The following is a 27972-nucleotide window of genomic DNA, read 5'->3' on the forward strand; positions in this document are numbered from 1 at the left end:
GTATCTTCATAGCGAGTGACTTACTAGGCAACTGTTAATAGGATAGTCAGGGAGAAGGTTTCTGAAAAGTAAAATTAAAAAGAGATGTTTGAACTGTGGCCTGAATAATAAGAAGGTGTTATATATGCAACGATCTGGGGAGAGAGTGTTCCAGATAGAGGGGGTATTAAGTGCAAAATTCTAAGGCAGGAACAAGCTCTGCCTGTCCAGAGGACAGAGAAGTAACCAGTGAGGAAAGTGGAGAAAAATACCAAAGAACCACTGGAGGCCCTTTGTAGATAATGATAGAAACTTGGAATCAAGATTATGTTTTATGGAGAGCTTTTGGACTTTAAGCAAACTAGTGGTATGAAATAATTTTATGTTAATGAATTTCACTTTGCCATAAATGAAGAATAAAAAGAAAATAAAAATTAATTGCTAAAATTAGTTGCTAAGAGGGAACAGAAATGTTTCACTGTGGAGGGATTTTGAGTTGCAACTTGAAGGAACTGTAGGAGTTCAGTAGGTGAATAAAAGGGAGAAAAGCTTATTCAACTTTGAAAAAATATGTAACCACAGCCACAGAAGCATGTGGTTGTCTAGATGTTCAATATGAATGAAAGATATAGACCCAAGTGGCAAAAAAAATGTGGGTTTAGGTAATTATACATTGCTAACAAATACTGAATCCTTATAATGTTCCAGGCATTGAATTTAACCATTAACTTTGGTTGATTGCAAACCCACCGTATTTCCTGAGCACATTAATTCTCCCATTCTCTGAGTATTTCACATCTCCTCAGGACTTTTAACATATCCTTTTTCCTCTGACAATTTTGTTCTGCATATTAGTTCTACACATTAGTAAGAAAATGGAAGCAATCAGAAATAAAATTCCACTTCCACTATCAGATCTACTAACTGGCCTTCCATTTATACCCACACACCTGCCTTCCTGACATTTACTATGGATGACTTGTCTCTCCAAGTTTCATTCTAACAGTAACCTTTGCATTGGTGCCCTGAATCCCATCACCTTTTCTTTTCAAGGACTTCCTTCATTCATAATCCCTGTTTTAATTCATTCAGTTGCTGCTTCTATATTCTATTATTTCCTTATTATAAAACCATGATGTAATCTCTTTAATCAAACAAACAGAAAACAAACAAATCAACAAAAATCCTCCAATGACTACTTCCTTTCTAGGTTATACTCCATTTCTCTGCTTCAAAACTTATAAAAGTTGGGTTCAATCCCCGCAGTTTTATTTTGTCTTGAAACCACATCAATCAGGCTTTCATCGCAACTCTGCTGAAAGTACCCAAGGTCACTCATAATCTCGGCGTAGCACAAAGGTCCCTTATCAATTCTCTTACCTAACTTTTCAATTACACGTAACATAGTAGGTAACTCTTTGAAGCTCTTTGTTCTATTGGCTTCTAAGGCACTGCCTTCATCTCCTTTTCCTCAAGTCTATTGATTACTGCTTTTAATTTTCAATTTAGAGCCTCATCATTTCCCACACTCTTGGCATGTTACAAGGCTTAGTCTTTGGACCTCTTGTCTTCTCAATCTATATTGACTCCTTAGGTAATATTATTTTTCCCATGACTTAAATACTATATATATATATATATATATATATATATATATATATATATATACATATATATATTTGCTAATAGATCCAAATTTACATATCAAAACGCTTCCCTATTCTGCTATCCATCTGCCCTCTTAACATCTCGGAATCCTATCCTCCTCATCATTTCTCTTAGTTATATAATAAATATAAGTGTAATATTTGCATCTTTAAACTGACTCCAACCCATTCCATTGCTAGTTTTTTACATGTGAAAATTATGATACTCTTTATGTTTCACAATTGTGCTAAGATGTTATTTGTCTTATCACAGTTGTATCCTGGAATTTTCCAGAGGCTACATGGAAAATATAAGTGTATTGCTTTTACAATTAATGGAATACATGCTTGTATATAATTATATTTTAAATATTTCTCAGTTTTGAATGAAGGAAAATTTAGACATTTCCTCAAATGTTAAAAATAGTTATATGATCCAGAAATTTTACTCCTGATTTTATATCCAAGAGAAATGAAAACATATGTAAATACAAAAACATATACGCAGATGTTTATAGCAGCATCATTCACAATAGCCAAAGGTGTAAACAACCGAAATATCCATCAACTGATAAATTAATACATTAAATGTGATATATCCCTACAATGGAATATTATTTAGCAATACAAAGAATAAAGTATTGATACATGCTACAATATGGATGAACAGTGAAATATTTTAAGTTAAAGAAGCTGATTTTTAGATTCTTCCTGATTAAGCTAGAGGTTAAGTAAGATAAAGCTTCAAAGATTAGACAAATAGAGAGACAAAATAAAAACAAATTAGTATAGATCACGTATTTATGATTCAATTTATATAAAATATCCTGATATCCAGAATAGCACAATTTGTAAAGATAAGAAGTAGCCTAGGTTAGTAGTTGCTTAGAGTTATGTGGAAGAGATGAGAAGTGACTGATAATAGGTTCAAATTTATTTTAGCAGAGAAGAAAATATTTTAAAATAAAGGTTGCCCAAGGATATTCAAAAATCACTTAACTGTGTACTTTAAATTAGTAAATTTTATGGTATGTGAATTAAATCTCAATAAAGGTTTTTTTTTAAATAAATGTTGAAACATTTATTTTCAGTCTAGTTTCTAATATGGTAGAAAGATAAACCCATATAAGAAAAAGATGTGAGGTTCTAAATAATTCTTGAGAGTTTAATTTTAAAAGATTGAGAACCTCTGTCCTAGTATAAACAAGACACTCTCAATTGATTTTGATGTTTTTATTTTAAATCCATGATGGTCTACTTTCATATAATATTAACCAGAACAGTATTTTTAAAATGTTAGCTCATATCACTCTTCCACTTAAAAATCTTTCAGAAAGTTTCTATGAGTTAGAACAAATATTACAGCCCTCACCATGACATAATTTCCTACATGGCCCATTTCCTATTACCTTCTCAACCTTACCTTTACCTATAGCTTTGTTCTAGCCATACCGGCATTATTACTGTGTTACAAATATATCAAGCATGATCTCACCACAAGAACTTAGAATTTCCTGTTTTCTCTGCCTGGATCCACTGGAGATCTTTACCTGAGTGAGTCATCTCCTTACGTTATTCAGACCACTGCTCAAATGGCCCTTTCCTGCCCTCTCTACCCCAGAGAGCAACTTCTACCCCTATAGCATCCTCCATTTCTGTTGATCTCCTTTCTCTTTCCTTTTGAACTGTGTGCAGCAGGTCATAATTACTGGCTAAATTAATCCCCCCACTCCACCCTCATCCTCCTCCAACCAATAATTGATGGTATTTGATATTAAAAAATTCCAGCTCTCTTGAGCCCTATGTAGGATTGCTCTGGAGACATAGGGTTCTTCACTGATGACCATAGTTTCCCAGAGGGCTTAAACTCTAGTTACCTATGATGGTAATTTAGTTGACAGCACACACTTTATTGGCTGATTTCCCATTGCAGTCTCATTTCTTTCCTTGCTTAAGAGTATTTCCTGGTATTGACTCCTAAATGTACTACTTGCATTCAAATATCTTTGTCTCTTATGGCTACTAGACTGGATATTATGTTTATTGTGTTTCTTTACATTGACTGCTCAATTTTCTTTCACCAACTAACATGTAAATGCTAACAAGGCAAGGGGCTTGTTTTGCTCACTGTGCTCATAGAGCCTAGAAAAATGCCTTATACAAAGTTGGCACTCGATGAATATTCAGATGTATTTCTCATAATAATCCTGTGAGGCAGGTGCTATTGTTATTTTTATATCACAGAAAAGGAAAGCAAGGTTTCAAAAGGGTAAGGTTAACTTAATTGCCCAGGTTGACCGGTATGTGGAGGAGCAAGTCTCTAACCTACTTGTCTGATATCAAAGCCCATCATTTTAATACAATTCATAACAATGAAAACTCAGCTCTGAGATCTAAGATAAATGGTCTGAACACAACTTGCAGCGAGTGATCTTACAGAGACTGTCTCAGTATTCTTAGACTCCTCCTGATTAAGCTAGAGATCAAGTAAGGTAAAGCTTCAAAGATTAGACAAATACACAGACTGAAAGCAAGTTAGTATAGACTGTTCTGAAGTTCTGAGCCCCTCCTTTCTAAATTTTGTTTCTGTATTTGGCTTAACTGGCTCTCTTTCTCATGAATAATTACTGTGGTCACTTGTGCCAGCAGTAAACTTTATACACCCTTTGACTTCCTGCTTTCCCTAGTTAAGGATCAAACACTCATATTGTTTCAAGCTACCGCCGTGCTCTGAGCATTAGATTTTACATTTTAGAGTAAATCCATGGTCTCCTAGATGTCTTTCATTCTTTTTCCAAAGTCCAAGAAAGCAACCTAAAAGATTACCCAGAGGAGTAGCAAACACTATTCTCAAAAGGTGGCCACTTAATGGAATTAACCATACCTGATGGCCTCTCATCTCTTTGCTCTTCAGTTATCAAACACACAACCGAAAACATCAGAACAGAAATAACAAAAAAGAAAAATGATGGGTGCCTAATGCTTTCTGCTTATTGCTTCTTCTTTATATTCTCCAGTTCTTATTAGGTAATGAATAAACTCATTTGGCAGATGGAACAATAGTGAGGCATTAGAAGCCTTCCAAAGTACATTATTTGATTAATTATAATTATGTTCACAGGTAAAGAAGTAGACAAATGCTTCCTTACTATTTAATTTAATCAGGAATGTGTACTCCTTTAATACAGTATTTTAGAATAAGCAAAAGATATAGTTTTCCTGTCACAGGGTTTCAAAGGATGAATGGGTGGGGACTTATCATGAAAGTTGAAACCAAGTGGGGATTAGGTATTTTTGAATATAGCAGGGGGAACAAGTGAAAGAAGGAGAGGGAGGAATTGCATGAAGAGACAGCAAACAGATAAAGTTACATGATTTGAAGTTTTTGCCAGAGAATTTCTGTTTCAGTGATTATAGATTCCAGAATTTTGTCAACTTATCAAAGAAAAGTCTTACTGAAAGAACATTTTAACACAAAATAAAAAGCAAGGGAATTTGGTGTGAAACTTGATTTGACTATTGCTTTACTATAACCTGAAGGTTTGAGAAAATATCTGCATTGCCAGTGATACAATTACAGTTTCCTGAAGGGTTCAAAGATATTCATTGAGTTGACTTGAATTTCTTTAAGATGCAATCCTCATCTTCATTTACCTTTGTGTCTCCAGCATTTAGCATATCTTGATGATTGAGTAACTGTGTAAATTAGCACGTTATCTATCTTATCTATCTATCATCTATCTATCTATCTATCTATCTATCTATCTATCTATCTATCTATCTATCTATCTATCTATCTATCATCTGTCATCTATATCTAACTTCGCAGTGTTATTTCTATATTAATCCTAATCTAATAAGATAGTAACATAGATGATCTTTTAATTTACTGATATAATTTAAAAATCTAGTAATTTACCTGGTCAATGAGTTTTATTTTGTTCAAATATTTACCGCCATGGCCATTATAAATATATGACAGTAAAATAAATGAAGATCAGGTCTGAGGGCATCCAGTCCAGACACATGGCTACATAAGAGAACTAGAAATGACTTCGCTGGGTCACAAAAATGATTCCAAGACTCCTCTTAAGGAAAAAAGCAATTGGTTTTATGGAAAAATGCAAATGTGGGACTAAGGAGTTATTCGTTCCCTTTTATCTCCTCTCAAAATATTTCTTACCTTGAAGGGATTTGGCTCATGTTTGGAATGAAGGAAACTAATAAAGAATAAACTAATGGCTTTAAGAGGTTATCACAGGTCAGTCATTTTACTTCTTTCACTCTCTTGGAGAGAAATGGGTAGCACTTGGTTCTTTGTGATAGCTGGCCTCCCTCCCGACTGGTAGTATCATGCTGCATATCCTGGCCAAAATTCCCAGAGGTGAACTCTGCATGAACCTTTAGTGTGATACAAATCCATGGCTACTAGGGGACAAATAGATCATAAAAGCAGAGTGCGTGTATGTCAGGGCACCAACTGGTAACAAACATATATTTTTATATAATTTTACAAATGACTCATAACCTAAGAGGAATCAAATTAGTTGTACGAGGAAATGCCCTATTTCTTTTCCCTGGCTTTCTTTCTCCCAATAATTATTCTATTATGTCTTAAAATAAAGAAAATATTAGGACATTTAGAGATGAACTACTTATTGATAACTTGGTAAACTTGTCATCTAGTACCTTTATACACATTTAATCAGAATCTTTCAGATGTAAAATATTATTATGTATTATATTATGTATTATATATTGATGTATTATTAGTACCTAAAATATGATGATAATGATGACGCTGGTATTGTTGCTTCTATAGCCTTTGGGCTCCAAATTCTCATACCCAAAAACATTTGTAAAGCTTTCCTCATCAATCCAGTCTGCCACGGCATTCCAGGCTTATAGTTTCCTGTCTTTGATCAGCAGTGAAGCAAAAAAACAGGTATAGGGAAGAGATGTCTCCTTTTCCTGCTGTCCTTATTAGGCATTATTGTCCTGAAATATCTAGAGCTCCGAAAGAACTCCGCGTTTTGTGGCTGGAGGGTTTTGGCTTGAAATCCTTTCATTAGATGAGACAAATAAGATTTTATTGAGCCACGAGGGAGGTAAGGGCTCTCTGAGCCAGACAAGCATGTTGGATGGTAAGAGGCTGTGCATTATAATTCACCTACACAATGAACATGCTCTCACAGGCTCAGAAACGAAAAGAGAAGTGATACCAGACACTTATTATAAAGATAATCTATAATATTGAAGTTTTTCTTTCTCATACCATGAATGACCCTTGTCATGTGATGCTATATTTTTATGTGGTTGGAAAACAGATGAAAACTTTTCACAGTACACAAATGAAAAGGAAAGTATGAGGCCTAATATATATTTTTAAACCATGGCAAAATTTTATTTTGTTGCTAATTTATTATTTGACGCAGAGTGGAATAATGTACACAGGTGCTATTTGATCGTAACTGTATTCTCTTGTTGATAAATGGAGAACTATGTTTGGAAAAGTTAAGCCATTATACTTGAAATGTTTTTAAAGTAAGTGCAATGGAAGCACAGAAAAGTGTAGGAGTTTCTGATTTTAATTTTATAAATGTGGTGAAGTATATAACAGGGGTTGGTGAGTATGCATTTAACTTGTTTCTCCATTCATCCCTCCTGGCCTTACTTTGTCTCTCCAGAGCTTGCTACTTTCCCCACACACCTCCATGTTTCTCCAACCTGATCATTCAACTTTTATTTAAAAAATACACTCAGTTTAATTTTTCCATTAATATTTACTAAGTACAGAATTATTCTTTCACTAAACTAGACATCTTAATTTCTAGAAGGCATTTCTTAGTGGCCTACATATGACCAACTCTCTCTTACACTGATCAGAAGTAATGATTAACCAGATTTTCTTTGGCATTTTCAAAGTACAGATAGTTACCTGTTCTTTTTGATTTGTGTCACTTGGCTTATACAAAACAATTTCTATTCAGAAAAAGACTTGAAATGACTAAACAATGCATAGAAAATCTTTATGTGCCTAGAATTTAATGAAAGCCTTGTTTCTAATTTGAAGAATATGTTGTCTCTAAATATCCAACATAAAGGTCATTTGTGTACTGTGATTACAAAGTGAGGCTAGGTGACGCAGATTAATTTTGTGACAAACAAGAACACTAATTATAGTTTTCCATTCACTTAATATGATATATAAATACAAGGCCTGACACCATCTAAAAAGTTCTTGAGACTTTTCCTTCTTTAGATGAAAGGTGTTAGCTAAATCCTTTAGGGTGCTGGGTTATAATTACCGAGTTTGTTTGCTGGGGAGATAATTGCATGGCTTGTTGCCTGATCCACTGACAGTTAAGAAAACGGTACACCTAAATCTTGCTAAATCACTCACCTGCTCAGATTAGGGTATGACCAAAGGTAGGGATTTGTGGCAAAATCCAGAAAACTTGATATCGTGCCGCCACCCCAGTATCATATTTTCCTGAAGACAAGATCCCAAAATGTCTTTCAGTGTCTGTGTACGACAGGTGAATTTGCCTGAAGCTGTTATTCAGTTGAATTCAGCACACTTGTCAGAAGCTAGAGATCTTTTATAAGATGGGATCGCAGGAGGAGAAAATGTACTGGTCAACTCTGTCCAAGGGCTATAAGAACAAATCTTTCTCCCATTGATCTGTTTGGGATTCATAATATGTTGGACATCTGTTCTCTGTGAAACTGGATGGTTTCTTTGAGATCATGCGTTAAAAGCAGAATTAAAAATGTTTACTCATAGAAATGCATTTTCATGGTCCTTTTATTCTTTAAGCCTTCTGTAGCATCTCTTCTTCAGTGTCTGACCACAGTTTCTTTGGAATGCCACAAGAAAGCTTACCGACAAAAGACAGGCTTCAATGAGAAAAGAAGCTACCGTGTTTCCCTGAAAATAAGACCGGGTCTTATATTAATTTTGTCTCTATTAGGGCTAATTTTCAGGGGATGTACAACAATCTACATTTATTCAAATACAGTCATGTCATCTTCTGGAACATCGTCATAACGTACTAAATGCATCCATCTGGCTGATGATCTTAACTGGGGCTTATTTTCGGTGTAGGTCTCATTTTGAGGGAAACGTGGTACTCAGCAAGAGAGTGGAAAGTATAAATGTGGTAAGGAGTGTGGGCTTTGAAGCAGTGATCTGTTCTCCTTATTCTATCTTTTTTACCTATAGTTTTGGGGTGTGCCCATTAGGGGAAGGCGTTACTTCACTGACGGTTATGTATGAAAAGAAGAGATTCTTTGTTTGTTGTTCTGCTCTGTTTGAACTACAGCAATATAAAAAGCAAGTCCCTGCCAAATATCTGAGAGAGGGTTGGGTGTATATTGGAAACAGGTTGAAAGTGTGTGGGTGTAGGGAGGGGTGGAAGCTGATAGGTAAGCTTGTGTGTGTTCCAGACCCAACAGCAGGTTTAGCGAGTTCTGACACTGGTAATGAGGTTGTTCTCTGAGAGAAGACTGGGCCTCTGTGTGGATAAAACAAACATTTTAAATTGAAACTCATAAAAGAATAAAAGAGTCAAAACAATCTTATTTATTCTCTCTGTGAGGGGTAGATGGAAGGCTTTGGTGTTTGACAGGTGCAGCTTATGAATAACCTGGACAGCAGCCAGCAGGTCTTGTAAGAACAGATGAAGAAGACCACACCTGTTGATTGAAAACACTGCCCTCTCACACAACAGACAAAATTGTGTAAAATGCCACCCCTATTCCCCACTTTCCATATTGGCTGGTTTTCATGAAATGAAAGTTAATACTAAGTTTGCAGTTCCAAGTCCTGGAGTATTCCAAGGGGTACAGAAAGTACCAAATTTTATTTGATACGAGCATAATCTTGCCTGGAATGGAAAGGTTCATTTTTCATTTTCATCCTAGTGTTGCTGAAGAATGCCTTTTAAATGTCCTTTGCAGGACATTTGGTTAGTCTATTTGCTTACTAGACATAAATCAGTTTGTTCAATATGGCTTTCCACAGCTAAAAAGCATTATGAACATCCGCTAAAGGTGAAAATCATGTCATGTGCCTAGAGGTGAATGGAATAAGGCTCAGGGGAGTCTCTTGGGGAAAAAAAATCTCAACATCTAATGTACAAAGGAAGAAAGAAAGGGGCTGTAGGAAACAGTTGTCTGGATTAAAAGAAAAAATAAGAAGCAGCAGCAGTTGATAGAAGGGAGCAGGAAGAGAAAGGGGGAAAATCTGTGCCAAGAGACTTCAAAACAGTCTGCTTACAAGAACATTTATTGGTAACCCTTGATTAAACTCTGTTTGAACTACTGATCTATATGTGAACGTCTCTCCTATTCTTGTTCAATTTTTTATGTCATTCTGTTTTTCTTCTTTCTTTCTTTGGATTGCTATGTATATCAGTTACAACTGCTATGTATATGTTATCTGTGTATAAAGATTAAGATGGAAAAGATCACAATCAAATCATCTCTTACATCTTTTAAAGTATTGGTATGTGAACTTTATCACCTCCCCCCAAATAACACCAGAGATGCAAGGTTTTAGATCTTATATGGCTTTTCTGGGGAAAACAACCACTTTATGGGGCTTGTCTTGGCAGTTTAGCTTTCTGCCGTATGCTATTATGATCCTGGCAGTCCATGCCACTGGGTTCCTTCTTGTTAGCACTGGAACTCCTAGTGTAACCAACCTGGGGGAACACTGGCTTCTCACTTTGTCAATAAAATGCCCTAGACTGAAGAATGAATAATGGATTGGAACAATGGATGCTTGGCCAAATCCACAATACATATTTATATATACACAAACATATGTGTGTTAAAAAATTCCGTTTGTAATGCAATATTAATTATTCACTCCATCCTCACTGCTTCTCTATTCTATATCTAACCCCCAGCTCCACACAAGTGAGAGATAAGGATTTGATTTAAGGTACCTGATGGGAGGATGATTAACTGTATTTCACCCCTCCCAAGTGAGAAAAACAGGATAAGCCATTATTATGTACAAAGAAGCTGCTAAGAAAGCAGCTAGAGACATTACAATCGCGATTATCGGTCTTCTTGATTGGTCATGGAAACTCTACACTGCTTTAGGCTCCATGTAGAAGATACATGTTGATTTGTGACAGGGATAAGTGCTAGGTTTGGGTTTGCTTTTCTCTTATGAGCGTGTATGATTCCATTTATAGTCATATATCCACTGATCTGTGGTGATATTATTTTCTAAGCAGATACACAGTGGATTCTCAGAAAAAAGAAAGGCAGAACTCGGAATTATCAGAAACAAGAAATCCCCCTTCCTTTGTTCTTTACTCTAACGAGGTAGCCAGATATGGGCTGATTTAGAGAAGAGCCTTCAAACAAAACTTTTTTTTAGTACTAATGGTCAAAGTTATCATAGATTTTCAATCAGTATAACAAAGAAGAAACAGAATGATTTAAACTTTCCTGATATAGAAACATTGACCAGCTGGCAGTTACACTTGATCACTATCCTCTCAGCATTTCTTTGGTGACTTGTGGAGATTCAGTGACCTAACTCCACCTGCTGGATGACTAAGAATTACATTGCTTTGGTTAAGAAAGGCAAGCTGGTGTCACCACATGTACAGCAACCTAAAAGCCTAGAGAGTGTGATTTAAGCTCTTAGTTTTGTCACTTTCTGGCCATGGTAGTCACTGCTTAACAAGTGACTTAAGATTTCTGGACTGCAGCTTCAGCATCTGTAAAAGAAGAAAGTGGCTTGAGCTGATGCTCTCTAATGACCCTGAATTCTAATTCCCTTAAATTCTGATTTAATTTACATTAAGACATCTAGACGATGGGCCCTTTATTCACATTGACTATAGTAATGCATAGAGTACCTTATTCTGGTTTGGTTAATTGCTAATGAGAATACTCACAAACTGCCACCGTTTTTAATCACTCATCCTGGTTCTGTCACTTACCAGATGAGTGTTACTTCAGGCAAGAACTCAGTCCCTTTAATTCTCACTTTCTTAAAGACAAGAAGAGATGATAACACCTCCCCCTCAAAGCCGTTAAACAGTTTAAATGGCATTTTAACCATACTGGGGCTCTCTTTTTGGTAACTACAAGTAGTTGGGGTTCTACAATGCTGTATGAATGACAGTCAGAATTATATAAAAGTTTATTTATATGAATTAATGCCAGCAATATGGCGCAACATTGAGAATAATTAAAACTCAGGTAAACAAAAACAATAAAGTTATGATGAAAGAAAAACTTGTTTCTCATTTCAACATACTATAGTTCTTTCCCAGTAACAACCTTATTTCATACCATGCCAACTCAAATCACAGAAAACCACACTGACACAAACACCCATACACACCCACATACACACATACATGCACAGAAAGAATATGACCTAGTCCCCAGGTCAAAGCTTGAGGCCTTGGCTTATAGATTGCCTATGAACACTCAGCTTCTCAGCATGTCCAGTGCCCACAAGTGAACACTGAAAACTTACATGGGACTATGTATAACTTGACATCTTGGCATCAGGAGTGTTATTTGTGTTTTTTGCCTTCTCCAAGATCAGATGAAGACCGAAACTACATAGATCTTCCATGTTAGGTAAAGAAAATGTCAAAGACTAACGTTCAAAGATAAGAAAGAATACTTGATTATACGGGTTGGTCCTGTTTAAACAGACCAAAGGAGAAAAATATTAACTCAGAGTGAATTTGGCTTTAGGTTCCTAGCTCTCATGAATGGAGTCCAGACAGGCTCATTTAATTCTGTTCAATTAGTATTAAGTCCTCTTATGCTCTTAATATTTCCTATTCCTCTGATCTGTCTCCTTATTTGTCTTAATAATTTACCTTTTTTTGCCTTACTTCTGGCCTTTTCACTCTTCTGCTAATGTGCTATTTAAACTCCAGTTTTTCCCTTTCCTATAGATCCCATTTTCCAAGGACCATGTAGTATGAGATCAATTATTTTTGGTGCTAAACATTCAGTATTTATTTACACTGATTAGAATGAAAGATCGTATTTCTTCCACTTATACGTATAACAAAAGTAAGTCTTTATAAATAGCAGGAATTCCATAAATGCTTCCATTGTGCACTACAGCACACTCATTTAAAACTAATCTGTATGCTCTTTTTATATAATTGGGGTAATAATTCCCATTTTTGAAAATTGCAATACAAACTTATGAGACTCTTAGTAAGGAGGAAATCATTTCATAATTTAACAGGGTTCACTTTAGTCAAATTCAAATTAAATCTTTCATAAGGGCTTAAAGACATTTCCTTTACTTTACCTATAACTTCAACTAAATGAGGAGCTTCCACTCTGAAGTTTGAGTAAGTGAGAATATGACAGTCATGAATTCAGAGATCGTGAACAAATTACAAGTTCACTGAATGAAAGTTATATCCTTATATATATATTTCTTACTATAACCAAATATTATAATTAATTATTTGATTTTAGAAGTGAATTATATTATAATTTGAAAAGTTAATGATAACAGTTAGAATTATGAACTAATGCAGGATGATGGACACTGGAATCCAAAAGTAAATATCTCAGCAATTTGGGTAAAGGAATCTGATAATATATTCAACCTGTCCTAACATCTGGAATATGTTTTCTACATTTGGTTAGTAAAACCACTAATAAATTCTGACAGTTTTCCAAGCTTTATTTCTAAGCATTTATTGTAACACAGTTAAAATAGTATCCATGTGTACCCAGTTCATCCTTGCTATAGTTTATAAAACATGGCTTTGTGTAAGCCACCGAGGGTATGGTCTCATTATTGCTTTCAAAATGTGTTCTACTCTAACTCCTACTCCTCATTATAAAGTTAAAAGCACATGTTATTCCTAGGTTTCCATTTTAGAATTGATCTAAAACAGCCTGTATCCCTCTTCAAATTATTTATTTCTTTCTGTCACAACAAACCAAGTTATGATGGCTTTTTCATATTCTATAAAATGTATATGACAAATATTTTTTTCTGATCACAAAAATATAACAACAATTTAAGAGTTCAGAAAATACTGTAAGCATAGGTGCATTGTCTCTTTAATTGCAAAGAAGAATGTATTTTATAACACTGTTTCATAGCACAATTTTATTTCTAATATGTATCATAGATGTCACTCCATGGCAATAACTTTGTTTCCATTCTATCAATTCCAAAGGCTGTATACTATTTCATTTACAAATATATCATGATTTACTGAACTCATCCATTTGTGATTGACATGTAGATTGTTTTATTTATGTTGCTAATATAGTCTGCCCTACAATGAATATTATAAAGAGGGATTGCTGAGTTGGATTATTTAAATATCTCTAATTTTAAAATTTCATATGCTAAATTGTCCTCCAGAATATTTGTAGCAATTATTTTCTTGTCAGCAGTGTGAGCAAACACCTATTTCCCCATACTCGCGCCTATGTTGTTAAGCTCATGGCTAAGGTATGTTATAATTCTGTTTGTTGCTGTTCATATATGTGCTATTTAATAGAGGGCTTAAGTATTAAAAAATACAAGTTTAGTTGTTAGACTCTGTACTATATCTAGAACACTGTGAAAGAGTTATAAGCAGAAAATGGCTTCCACTCTATATTATAAACACTCATGGAGGAAAGCTCCAGGCACACATTTTTCTAAACATTTGCTTTGTGTTTCAACACTTCTGTAGAAGCCCATGTTAACAAACACACAATAGTAATTGTAGACTTGTTCCAATGATTGACAGGTAAATTACATTCATTTGTAGCATCAAACTTTCTTGGGGAGTTCGAATCATTCCCCAACTTTAAGGTACCACATTGGAACTTGACTTGATTATAATAAGAAGATGATTTTATTTGTCTATTTTAACTAGGTAATCAGTGATAATTCGGAGTTCAGAATACAGTTTAAATGGGATGGTAAATGATTCAAGATAGTGTGTGTGTGTGTGTGTGTGTGAGAGAGAGAGAGAGAGAGAGAGAGAGAGAGAGAGAGAGAGAGAGAGAGAGAGAGAGATTCACTGACTCAGATATTTTTCTTTGTATTCTTGATAAACACTTTCTATCTCATCAATTCCCTCAATCTCTTTCCAACTCAATCTTCCTCCCCTTTTCTGTATTATCACTGTTCTCACATTGCCCTTTTTGTACCCAACCCTGTCCTTCCTCCTCTTTGACTATGGACGGGTCTTTCCTTTTCATGTTTGTGCAGTTTCCCATTGTTTATAGGACACATTATCTGTATCATATGTAGTTGGAGCTCCTGTTGTCTATTCCCAGGACTGCCTTTTCCTTTGTCTGGGCTACTCTTCTGCTTTAAAATTCTTTCCTTTTATCATGAATGTCTTAATTTTAATGCAAATTCCAATGTAACATATTGTCTCTCATCACTAGCCCATATCCAGTTGCTTTTGGACATTCTGCAGTCACTTGATGTGAGCTGCATTTAGCTTTTGTGCCATATTTTCTCCCCTTGGATTTTTTTTTTCCCTTTTACAATGTTAATCCCCTCTTACTCTTTGATAATGTTTTCTTTAATGGCACTCTTTTGTCATTGATGAAATTATTTTGTGGTTTTTTTACTCATCCCTCTTTTAGGTTCATTGTCTTTTTACCTTTTTTTTTTAATTAAAATTTATTGGGGGTGACAATGGTTAGTAAAGTTACGTAGGTTTCAGGTGTACAATTCTGTAATACATCGTCTATATAGCACATTGTATGTTCACCACCCAGAATCAGCAGCCATTCCATTGAAGATCTTCTGGTCTCAGTCTTGGTCTATTGTTTCCTGAGATATTCTGTCATTATCTATGATAAGTACCTATAGCATAGTCATCCAGGAAAGTGCCACTTAGGTGACAAAAATTTATGTTTACTTTTATCAGCACATTTATTAGGGCAGAATCATGTATAAATAAGGATCTGACATTCATGAGATGATTTGGGAATTTCTTGGAATACCTATTATACTGGAGTGAATGTTAAAAATACATAATACAAAAAATATATATATAGTGCTGAGAAAAGATCAAGATAAACATGAAATTGGAACTTAGTTAAATAATGACCCTAACATCATTAAATCAGAACTTGAAGTGATTTTAAATGTCACCTACCCATTTTATCACTGCATATCTGAAATCTGTACATCATCCCAAACAATAATTATTTAAACATTGATAACCAAATATAGATTAACCAATTAGATTTTAATCTCTTCCTTATATTGAGTGAAAATCTGTCTCAGTGTAGATTTGCATTTTGGCTCTATTTCTACTCATTAACAATGCACCTTAAAAAAAATAAATCTAGTTCTTTTGTATTACAGTGCTTCAAACGTTTGTAAACAGATATTTTATCTTCTGCTCTTCAATTTAAAAATTCTTAATCCTGACTAGATACTCTCAGTTTCTCTAATTACCTCTTTCTCAGGTAAAATTTTTAGTATAATTTCATCATCCCTGATATCCTTTACAGTACATTTCTGGTGATCCAGATAAATATTTTTATATGTTTCTGCCATAATTGAATACATCAGTGTGGGAGGCATTTGAGCAACTAAGGTCCGTTTCCTCCTTCAGTCATAGGTCATAGTATTATAATGATATGTAATGTGTGATTGCATTAACATTTTTGGAATTGACGTTTATATTGAATTTCTTTACTTTTTATCTCTACAGTACTATTCTACCACACTTGGGTGTTTTTAAGATATGAGAATGTATAGCATGCCATCTTGCAAGACTTGGCCCGCCATTCTTATTTATCAAGATGCTGTTAGAAACTGATTTTATCATACCATGTATTCAGTCATTCTACCCTTGATTGATACCATTCTCCATCCATGTTACTGACAATGAACAAAATATATTCAAGGGCAGGACTCTGTGAAACTCCATTACAGACTGAAATTTATCCTCTACCCAGCATTTTTTGATTGCCAGTTTATAATACACCTAATTGAAATATCATCTGACTCTACCTGAGCTTTAATCTCATGAAAACATCTTGTCAAATGCCAATATGTTTAATGCATTTTCCTTATCAACCAGTCTAGTAATTCTTTCAAACTACATTTTATAAGCTTTCTGACTAGGGTAGAACAGGTCAGGCACATAGATTCTAATAATTCCAGTTGAGTTTTTATGTAGAAGAATTTTGTACCTCTTCGTAGTTCATATGAATACATTCCACCTGTGTTTTTTGAGTTACAAAAGCAAAAACATGGCTGAGTCCCTTGATTAGCTGTTATTAAACATCTATGACAGAAGCAGTGTTTATATTTCTGAAAATTGTTTTTCTTTGACTCCTCCCTAAGCCCAAACCCACAAGTCCAACAGAAAATCATTTGTCATCCTATAATTATGTATTTCTGAAATCATAATAGATTTCCCAGAAAGATATAGCAATCATAGTATCTAATGAGATTATTCAATACTCCAATCTTAAGCACAAAATTAAGGAACACAAACAGATTTACAATTATATTTTTAAATATACAAAAAATATTACTACATTTTTCAGTTAGGTCTAACAAAGTACTTCTTTCATTGACTAGGCATGTGGGCTATTCTATTTTGCTTGGTAATTTCACATATTAGCAGAACGACATAAATATAAATAGGTAAAGGACTTAAGTTTGACTAGGTATGTAGTCACAAAATTGACATTGTAAAGCTGAAGGCAGAATTCTATGGAATAAAAAGATTTTATTTTTTTCTTCAATATTTTCTGGGTTATTAATTTTTCTCAATTTAGCATACTTTGTTATTTGTTGTTTTCAAACCTTGGTTTCAAAACACTTTGGAAAAAAATTGCAAGTGGCCTACTGTAGAGCAAATCTCATCTGTATCTAGAGAAAAATCAAACTAGAATAAAAATGTATACTTAACTTTAAATCATAAAATGTTTGTTGTTCTGATTGTCTAATTCACTATGTGTATAAAAGCTAAAGAAAATGAGTAGAAACTCAGACAATTTAAATCTTGGTAAAGAACAACTTCTTGCAAGTCACAGATGTAGTTGCTCAGTGAAACTCCTATTGATAATTGGAGCTCTTTATCAACTGAATATTCAATTTCACTTGGGCCCTGCACTGAACTCATGTTTTATTTAATTCAAGGATTCAGACATTGTGTGGGAATATCTAGACAAATGCTATGGCCAATCCTTCTATGCTTCTCTTTACATGGGAGATCTGGGAAGAATTTACCCTAAAAGAAGAAGAGTCTAACACATACTTTTGGTTCACAGAGAATCAGAAAGAGGATAGTGTGATGTGCCATGTGCTGTAGGTCATTATTGTTCTCTGGCATCATGCTGAAAGATTAAATATCTAAATCATTTTTTTTTTTTAATGCTGTAACAAAACATAGTAAAGACAAAAAAAGCTTAAACACTGAGAGAGTAAAGCATCAGTAGAATTCAAGTTAGCAATAAGCAGGTTCTTCAAGGATAGCAGATAGTACCTTCAGCAATGAAAGGAAAGGGCATGTCTATGATGCTAGATTTAGAAAATAAAAATACAGGATGCCCTGTTAAGTTTGAAATTCAGGTAAGCAACATTTCTTAACTATAAGTAAGTCCCACAAAATATTTGGGGCATATTGAATACTAAAAAAAAAAAAAAAAATCATCAAATCATTGTTCATCAGAAATTCAAATTGAACTGGGCCTCCTGAATTTTATCTGGCAACCCTAGGTAGGCCATCAACAGTGGCAGTGGAGTGGAAGGGGTCAGGGACTTTAATCAGATACATTTGCCCTTGACATTAGGAAGTGTTACATGGAATTCAGAAAGCAGAAGCTCCTATGACGAGCAACAACATCACTGGCACCATCAACGATTTTTTCATATTGATCCTGAATTTGTAGCCATTGAGATTTTTAAAGTGTTCTTTGTGTATACCATAAATTTCCATTCTCCCTTTATGTGCATAGTTCCAAATATTTTTTTTTTTATCATTTAATAGCTGATCAAAAAATATATATGTAAGGATGAAGAAAATAATAAAATAAAAATAAAATATAATAATAAAACACATTCCTGAGCCTGTCCCCTAACATAGAACAGAATATTACTCATACTGTGACAATGTTCCTCCAGTCCCATTATCTTCCTCATTAAGCTACTATTTTCTGCATTTTGTTTTTATCAGTTTCTACTTTTTTAAAAGTAACTTTTCACATGTATAGCTATCCCTAAATAATATGTGGTTTAATTTTATGCCAAGAGTGTACTGCTACTTGCTTTATTTTCTAAGGTCTATCTATGCTGGCTTATGCCTCTAATTTAGGTATTTTCACTGATATATACTATTCTGTAAGTAAATCTACTACAAATCACTTATCCTTACCCTACTGATAAATATTTTGTTAATTTCCCATGTTTTTATCATTGTTCATATAAATAATGCTGCCCTGACAGTCACTTGTATATCTCCAGGTGCACATGTGAGATTCTCTCTTTAATCACTATATTTAATGAGGAACTTTTGACCTATAGAACGTGCAAATTTAGTTTTACTAGATAATGCTTTCTTTGCTGCATTTTTTCATAGTGATTATACCAATTAAATTCCAATAAGCTCTGTCTAAAGTTTTCCCCTTCTCACAGCCACACCAACACTTACTATTTGCAGATATCTTAATTTTTGCCAATCTGATGAGTGTAAAATTATATCTTCATTACATCTTAATTTACATTTTTTTTGAATGCTACTGAACTTGGACACCTTTTATATGCTAAGTGACCATTCACATTACTCTTCAATGCAATACTTTTTTGTTTCCTTTTGGGATATTAACAATTTATTGATTGATTTAAGAATTCTGTTATAAATTTTGACAAATAATTCTTTCGTATTTATATGTTTGTTGCACAGATCTTCTTCCAACTTTATAAAACGTCTTGATAATAGATCCCTTCTTATTCTCTTTTCTTTATTCTCCCCTTCCTTCTACCATTTTCAAAGTATTCCTTTATGCTTCTTCTCACATTTTATGTTCAATACTTAAACCATTCATGTTTTGGTTTTCACTCTTTTCATAACAATATTTTCTTCCTATGTCACTTTTCATAATTACTAGCTTTAATATATGTGGATTAATGTCTTTCATTAGCTTTGGTATATTTTTATAACCAGTTTGAATGTTGCCTGTCCTAAACTGTCTCTATCATCTCCTTATAGGGTTTTATACTATACATTTTATAATTTTTTCTCTATCACATGCACATGCATGCACAAATGCACATACATTTTATTTATTAATATTCTTATCCTTCTCTGCTGCAGCTTGGGTAATTTTTTTATTTTTATTTTTTATTTAGATTCAGTATATAATTCCCTAATAGTAGAATACAAATTTGTTTAACCTTTTGTTTAATCTTAACTTGGGGCTTTAAATTTCAATAATTATATATTTCCTGATGTAGTATAAGCCCTGATATTTTTTTTCTTTATTGTAAGGCAAGTGCCTGACAAGCTCTGATTGTGGAGGGGGCATTCATTTCAAACACTATCTATCTTGAATTAAACACATTGCCAGCCATGAGACTAGATAAAGAGCCATGCTGCCTCCCCTCACTGAAGCTCCTCTGTTTTAGAAATCTTGGATGATTTAAATAACTGATCATTTGGGCTACTTGTTTTTTTTTTTCCCCTCTGCTCTTTAAATTCTAGCTCTTGCATTTTAAATACACCAATGAAGAGTGAGCCCATAAAACTTTAGACCCCATCACACTCAAACCCTGTAAAAGCAGAACTCCAGGCCTATATGCTCTCTCTATATTTTACCCACAATCTTGCTGTGTGGCCCAAGATATGTTGTGTAATTTCCAGGTCTTGTAAGTAATAAAACTGTATCTTTCAAAATTTCCTTATGGTTATTGCTGAGAGCATCTTGCAATCATAATAAGAACCACGAGGGCTGGTCCAACCACTACACTGGTTATTTATAGGCTGAGACCAGTACAAGACACTTGATGATTCTATTTTTTTTTATATTTAAAGTTTGCATGATTATTTTTTTCCAAATCTTGGCATAGATTTTATTGGCTATAGGAAAACCTGTTTTCTGGCATCAGCTAAATGTTAATGCTTTCTAATTTTCTTTGAACACCAATAATCTTTAAAAGTAATTATTTTGGTAGATATCTATGATATTCTTGCCATTTGAAGGGGATACATTCAAAATATTTATTCTATAAATCAAGTGCTGGTGAGGATGTGAAGAAAAGGGATCCCTCATGCACTGTTGGTGGGATTGCAGATTGGTGCAGCCACTATGGAAAGTTGTATGTAGGTATCTCAAAAAACTGGACATGGAACTGTCTTATGACCCAACAATTCCACTCTTTGGTATCTATCCAGAGAAATCCAAAGCGTGAATACAAAATATATATATGTACCCCTATGTTTATTGCAGTGCTATTCATAATAGCCAAGACATGGAAACAACTGAAATGCCCATCCATAGATGACTGGATTAAGAAACTGTGGTACACTTATACAATGGAGTTTACTCAGCCTTAAAGAAGAATGAAATCTTACCATTTGCAATGATATGGATGGACCTAGAGAACATTATGAAATAAGTCAGACAAGGGAAGACAAATAACATATGATCTCACTTATGTGTGGAATCTAAAGAACAGAATAAATGAGCAAATTAATCAGAAACAGTCTCAGGGATATAGAGAAAAAACTGAGGGTTGCTAAATGGGAGGGTGGGGGGGAGATGGGGAAGAAGATGAGGAGATTAGACAGCACAAATTGGTAACCACAATATTGCCATGGGGCTATGAAAGACAATTTGGGGACTGTAATCAATAATGCTGTAAAGATTTTGTAGGGTGTCAGATGGGCACTTGTCTTATTAGGGAGACCACTTCATAGATGGCATAGATGCCTGACCACTGTACTGCACACTTGAGCTGAAGCTGAATAATACTGAATGCCAACAACAATTTATATATATATATATCAGAAACAGTCTCAGGGATATAGAGGAAAAACTGAGGGTTGCTAGATGGCGGGGGAGATGGGGAAGAAGAATATATATATATATATATATATATATATATATATATATATATATATATATAATAGTCACAGGATGTGGAGTACAGCATAGGGAACAGAGTCAAGGGAATTGTAACAGCTATATATAATGTCAGAGGGGTAGTAGATTGGGGGAGGGGGCTATCACTTTGTGAGGGGTGTAAATGTCTATTATATTGTTTTGTATACTTGAAACTAACAAAAAGTTAGTTTAGCTCTCTGTCATATCTCTGTAATAGAAATCTGTGATTGTTTATTTTTCTTGTCTCCAGTTAATCTCCCTTTTAGGTTAATTCCCTTTGTGTGGTGTTCTTGCCTTTTCCTAATGCTTCTCACAGAATTATTATGATTTGTTTTTTGTGATAGACCTTAAACTCCTTGCAGCCATTGACCACATACCTTTATCTCTTGCTCATAGGTTTTCATATACAAGAAATTTACTTAGTTTATTGAGTTGAGTAAACTAAATTCAGAGGGTTTTAACTGATGTGCTTTCTCTAATGTTAACGATAACAAAAGGGGATGTCATCATATGAAATCAATATCAAGAAAGTTGAAAATGTCCAATGCCATAGTTTAGCAGAAAAGACTAATTTATTGTTGAACTGAGAGGGTGACATCATACATCTCTCTGCAATTTCAGGAAAATTTTGAAGGGGACTAGAGTTCTTGAGGAAAGACAAGAATAGCTAAAGAAGTAATGATTTTTTGAACCTGTATTTTCTTTAAGCTTGCGTGTCTAGGAGAGCATAAGTAACTTAATCACAGCCGTTTAGAACTAAGGGAACTTGGGGTTTTCTTACACTAAGCCAGAAAATTGAGTGTTCTGATCACAGCACAATCTCGCCTCACATTTTACAATTTTAAGGGGATCAGTTAGTGACCTTACTGGTATTTCCATTTTCTACTGAAAATAAGCAAGCGTATTTCTATAACTCTATCAGCCTGCTTTGGAACATACTGGGTTCAGAACAAACAGGCAGCATATAGTTTACAGAAAAAACCTTTCTGAGTTATTACATAGTAGGCTTTAGATTTTTGAAATAACATTAGATATAGTTGACAAAATTAGGAAAAGACAGAGTGTGTAACTCAGTGAGCCAAACTGTCTTATCTCATCTTTATAATGTGTGGTTTTTACATTAATATTTCCTTCTTTGTTTTAAGTCACAGGTCTCTTCTCATGTTTTATTTTATTTTTTTCAGTTTTTTAAAATATGAATTCTGGGAAGGGGATGGTAGATGACGGTAAAAGGGATTACATATATGGTGATGGAAGGAGAACTGAATCTAGGTGGTGAACACACAATGTGATATACAGATGATGTATTACAGAATTATACACCTGAAGTCTACGTAACTTTACTAACAATTGCCACCCCAATAAACTTTAATTATATATATATATGAATTCCATTTTCCATGTCCCTTGATGCAATCATTTCACCTTTTACCTATTTAATTTGAACTCCCATGTCTTTTATGGTCCTTATGATTATAGAAGTTTATATGTGGTTTCCTTGGCCAAAGCTGGTCATTTCATAGCCTAAGGTATCTACTCCTGCAGAGACATGAGGGGGAGAATGAGCCCATGATAGTGGCAACAGGAGCTATGCTTTGGGCCACAACGCTGGGGGTTAGCAATGCCCTGAAAGATCCCAGCTTGAGCAGGTCATGCCATTCCTTTCCCTTATGTAGGACCACAGTTAGTATCTCTACCTTGAACCATAAATAGTGAAGAGTTAGTACGTAAGAAATGTTATGTGGAAGCCCTGGCAATGCTAACGTTAAAGCAGATACAGGCAATTACAGGGACCTTCTCCTCTGTGGGGAAATTACCTGGAAATTCTGTCCCTTTATTAAAATAGGGCAAAAAATTTGGCTTGGATTACGAGATACTCTGTTGAAGCAGTGAGGACATTGGTGATGACAACTTCAGTAAGTAGTAGTCATCTTTTTCCATAGACTATAGCCTATAAAAGCCCAAAGTATTTTGTAGACTCAGTAAGAGGAAATGCAGCAAGATTAATGGGGAAGGCAATAGTTGCTTAATAAACACTACTTCCCTTTTCAAGGTATATTAATTATTCTAAATGTAATAGAACTCGTTTAAAGTACGTCAGTTCGTCTGCATTCCTAACACCTTGCACATGCACAAAATATCATTCTATACTGGATATATTTTTAAAAATATCTCTACATTTAGAGTACGAGTTGTCAATAGACTGGTCAGTATTGTTTGTCATATTTTTCTCATCTTGTACAATAGCATAGTGGTTATGAATAATTTTTTAATAATATAAATATAAAAATCTATATTACCTGAAATTTAGATTAAAAACTCCATTACCTACAAATAATCTTAATTTGTATTTATTTTTAAATCAAAAACCACTGGCCACTTTTGAATACCATTACACATGAAGGGTGTAAATGTATAAGCATGTATACATACATTGAAAAAGCTATGGAGTCTTTTACTGCTTCTGTAATTAATATTGCAATAGGAATTTTTTAAATTTACCGCTTGACATAAAAATGAGGTAAAAGGTATATGAGCTGAAATTAATTTAATAATGTAAAATGATTAGTATTTACTTATTTAAATCTCTGGGATCTGCACTTCAAAATCAAGACTTGTATAAAAACTAAGTATCGACCTAGTCAATGTAAATATATTACACTGCCCACATTGATTAACATTTGTATGAATGACTTTGTAAACTTTAGTGGATCATCTCAAGGGTGGAGCTGGGCTCTGGGAGAATGAGAGCATGCAGGTTCTTGGTGTGCTCTAAATAAGCTTTTCTCCCTGCTCTTTTAAAATCTGACATTTTAAATAGTGTTTTTAGAAGTTTTTAAAGCTAAATCACATCTTTTCCAGTAGTGATTTTCTGTCATTCTAGAAACAGAAACAGGCAAACTCAAATTGTATTTCTTTATCATTTCTAAATGTCTAACAAAAGTAATTGGCACACATTTTCTGTTTGTGGACATGATAAGAAGCAGTGTAAAAAGTCTGGCAATTCACTACTTTTATTTTAAAAAATCTCAGATTAAAATAGATAGTAATTTCTACATTGCAATTTAAAAAAAACAACAACAAAAAACAAAAAACAACTCACATGTCAGTGTCTTCTGAATTCTTAATGGACAAAAGTGTACTTATTGACTATAACTTAATGGTGCAGGAGGTATTTATCTAACACTCTATCAACATAAACTAAAAACACATATAAACTAAAAAGATTTTACTGATTTTCATGCAGTTAATTTTAAGTCAGTTCTGATATTTGGGAAACCAAAAACAGAAGTTGAAAATACCTAAGGGCTAAAACAGTCATCATTAGCCTAAAATTAGAACACCTAATTAGAGGTATAATCAGTATCACATCTTATGAATTGTTAACTATACTTTAAGCATCTGCATATCCAATGACAGGTGGGTCTTCATAGTCATTATCTGGAAAATTCAGATTCTACCTCAGATCATCGCCAAACTTTAGGACTCTCTGATAATAAAACTACTTTGCAAATGTCTAATACTTTCTGCCATATGATGTATTTCACATAGCCATCATGCTGATGCCTTTTGTCAAAGTTGTGGTGGAGGCAGGAACTTTGAAGAGAAGAGGTGAGGAGAACAGGAATCAGAGAAACCAAATTATTTCTCTAAGTCATTAATAATTAAGAATCTGGGTATTCTTATATAGGGAACTCAAAAAACTCAACAACAAAAAGACAAACAGTCCAATTAAAAAACGGGCAAAGGACATGAATAGAAACTTCTCCCAAGAAGACATACAAACGGCCGACAGATATATGAAAAGGTGCTCAACTTCACCAGCTATTAGAGAAAAGCAAATAAAAACCACAATGAGATAGCACCTCACACCAGTTAGAATGGCTATCATCAACAAGACAAATAGTAACAAGTGTTGGAGAGGCTGTGGAGAAAAAGGAACCCTCATACACTGTTGGTGGGAATGCAGATTGGTGCAGCCACTATGGAAGGCAGTGTGGAGATTCCTAACAAAATTAAAAATAGAATTACCGTATGACCCAGCAATCCCTCTCCTGCGTATCTACCCCAAAAAATCTGAAAATGTTTATCTGTAAAGATATATGTGCTCCGATGTTCATTGCAGCTTTATTTATTGTGGGCAAGACATAGAAACAGCCAAAGTGTCCTTTGATAGATGATTATAAAGAATCTGTGGTATACATACACAATGGAATATTACTTAGCCATAAGAAAAGATGAAATACTGCCATTTGTGACAACATGGGTGGATTTTGAGATCATTATGCTAAGCGAAATAAGTCAAACAGAAAAAAATCGAGAACCATATGACTTCTCTCATACCTGGGATATAAAACTGAAAGCAACAAAGGAACCAGACAAACAAATAAAGAAACAGCACTCACAGACACAGGCAACAGTTTAGTGGTTACCAGAGGGCAAGCAAGGAGGGCGCATGGTAGAAGAGGGTAAAGGAGATCAAATACATGATGATGGAAGGAGAACTAACTCTGGGTGGTGGGCACACAATGTAATATATAGATGATGTATTAAAGAATTGTACACTTAAAACCTATGTACCTTTACTAACCATTGTCACGCCTAAATTTAATTTTTTAAAAAATAATCTAGGTATTCTGATTCTATGGCTTTCTCATCATCAACATATTGACTGCAAATAAAATGATTCATCAATTACACTACCTCAAACTTCTGATTTGCTGTGGTTCTGCAAATTTAAGATATCTAATAAGAAAAAGAGGCAAAAGAAAGCATTCCACATTTTTAAATTATAAGGTTAAAAAATAAAACCCTGCTACTACAAAAATCTCCACTTGACATAAATTCAAAGCTAAAACTCTTTGTTGCCTTTCTGTCACAGATCTTCACTCCCACACCCTTACCCCACCCCCAACACACCTCCCTTTCCATTTACTTATTTTACTCTAATTAAAGAAGGAACTTATTGTGTAAAACTCAAAATGTCTTCTGGCTGATTTGTTTCATCTCACTCTTTTTTTTTGGTTTTGTTTTTGTTTTTTTGGGGGGTGTTGTTTTATTTTGTTTGTTTTTATCTACCATGGTACATGTTCCCAAGTTCACCATGCAAGCTTTCTTCTCTTTTTGTTATAGTAGAGTTTCTTTTTTTTTTTTTTTTTTCTTATCTAGAAGAATAATATATGTTGCTGGGTTCTAATCTCAGTTTTGCTTCTAAAGACATGGAATCAATGGAGTTCAATTTCTCCTTGTGTTTGTTCATGTCTTCTGTGAATCTAGGCTAATGGTTTGTTGCAAAAATACACTGAGATTAATTACAAAGCACTTAACATCTTATGAAATTTAACATGAATGCTTTGGGAACATAGAGGGATTCATTCTTAAACATCATTATCTTTATGGGTTCATTTGCATGTTTACTGGAACTCTGAAGATGCTGGTTCCCATGGGGACTTGATAGAATATTTTTTCTGTCTGTCAGAATCTGGCAACCTTCACGGGTGGTGGTCCACTACTCAATCATTCACAACAGATCTGCTTTTTGTTTTCCTTTGATGTATAGTACAATTATTTTGATTGTTAAGTGAATATGTTTTTTTAAGTGGCTAATGATTTCCATTTAAATTTAACCAAGATAAGAATCTTACTGTTGTACATTTTTGCTTGGCCTGTTTTTGGATCCAAAATAGGAAAAGGAAATAAAACAGTAAATGGTCCTTAATGGGCCAATTTTAGCGAATGAAAGGGAAAGTAGGTGAGAAAACTGTGACACTTCTCTGTGTCTCTCTGTGACTCTCACTCTTTCTCTTCCCCTTTACTACAACAGGACAATTTATGATATGAACTGCTCCAAGTAAGAAGAGTGGAAGAGTAAAATTTCCATTATATATATAGAAATAAGAACTGGCATGACACTTAAGGATAATTTAGTCCTTCATTTTACACATGAAATGTCAGGTGCTTAGACCAAGTACACATAGATACTACACACTAAGAAACTGGAAGGAAACCAAGGTCCCCCTGATTTAAACAGATCAGTGTTTTGTGTTGTGTTGTTTTGTTTTGTTTTCCAAATATACCACATGTGATATACATCTTTTGTTCAAGTAACATACATAGTCGAGAATTACAAGACAAAGCAGTATTAATAAATTTGCATATATCCTCTTTGTAAATATTTAATGTGTACCATCCAAAGACTATAGCATACAAATGGGATGTACTATGTTTATTTAGATAGAGT

This window comes from Rhinolophus sinicus, linkage group LG01, assembly GCF_036562045.2.
Source record: "Rhinolophus sinicus isolate RSC01 linkage group LG01, ASM3656204v1, whole genome shotgun sequence".
Lineage (NCBI taxonomy): Eukaryota > Metazoa > Chordata > Mammalia > Chiroptera > Rhinolophidae > Rhinolophus > Rhinolophus sinicus.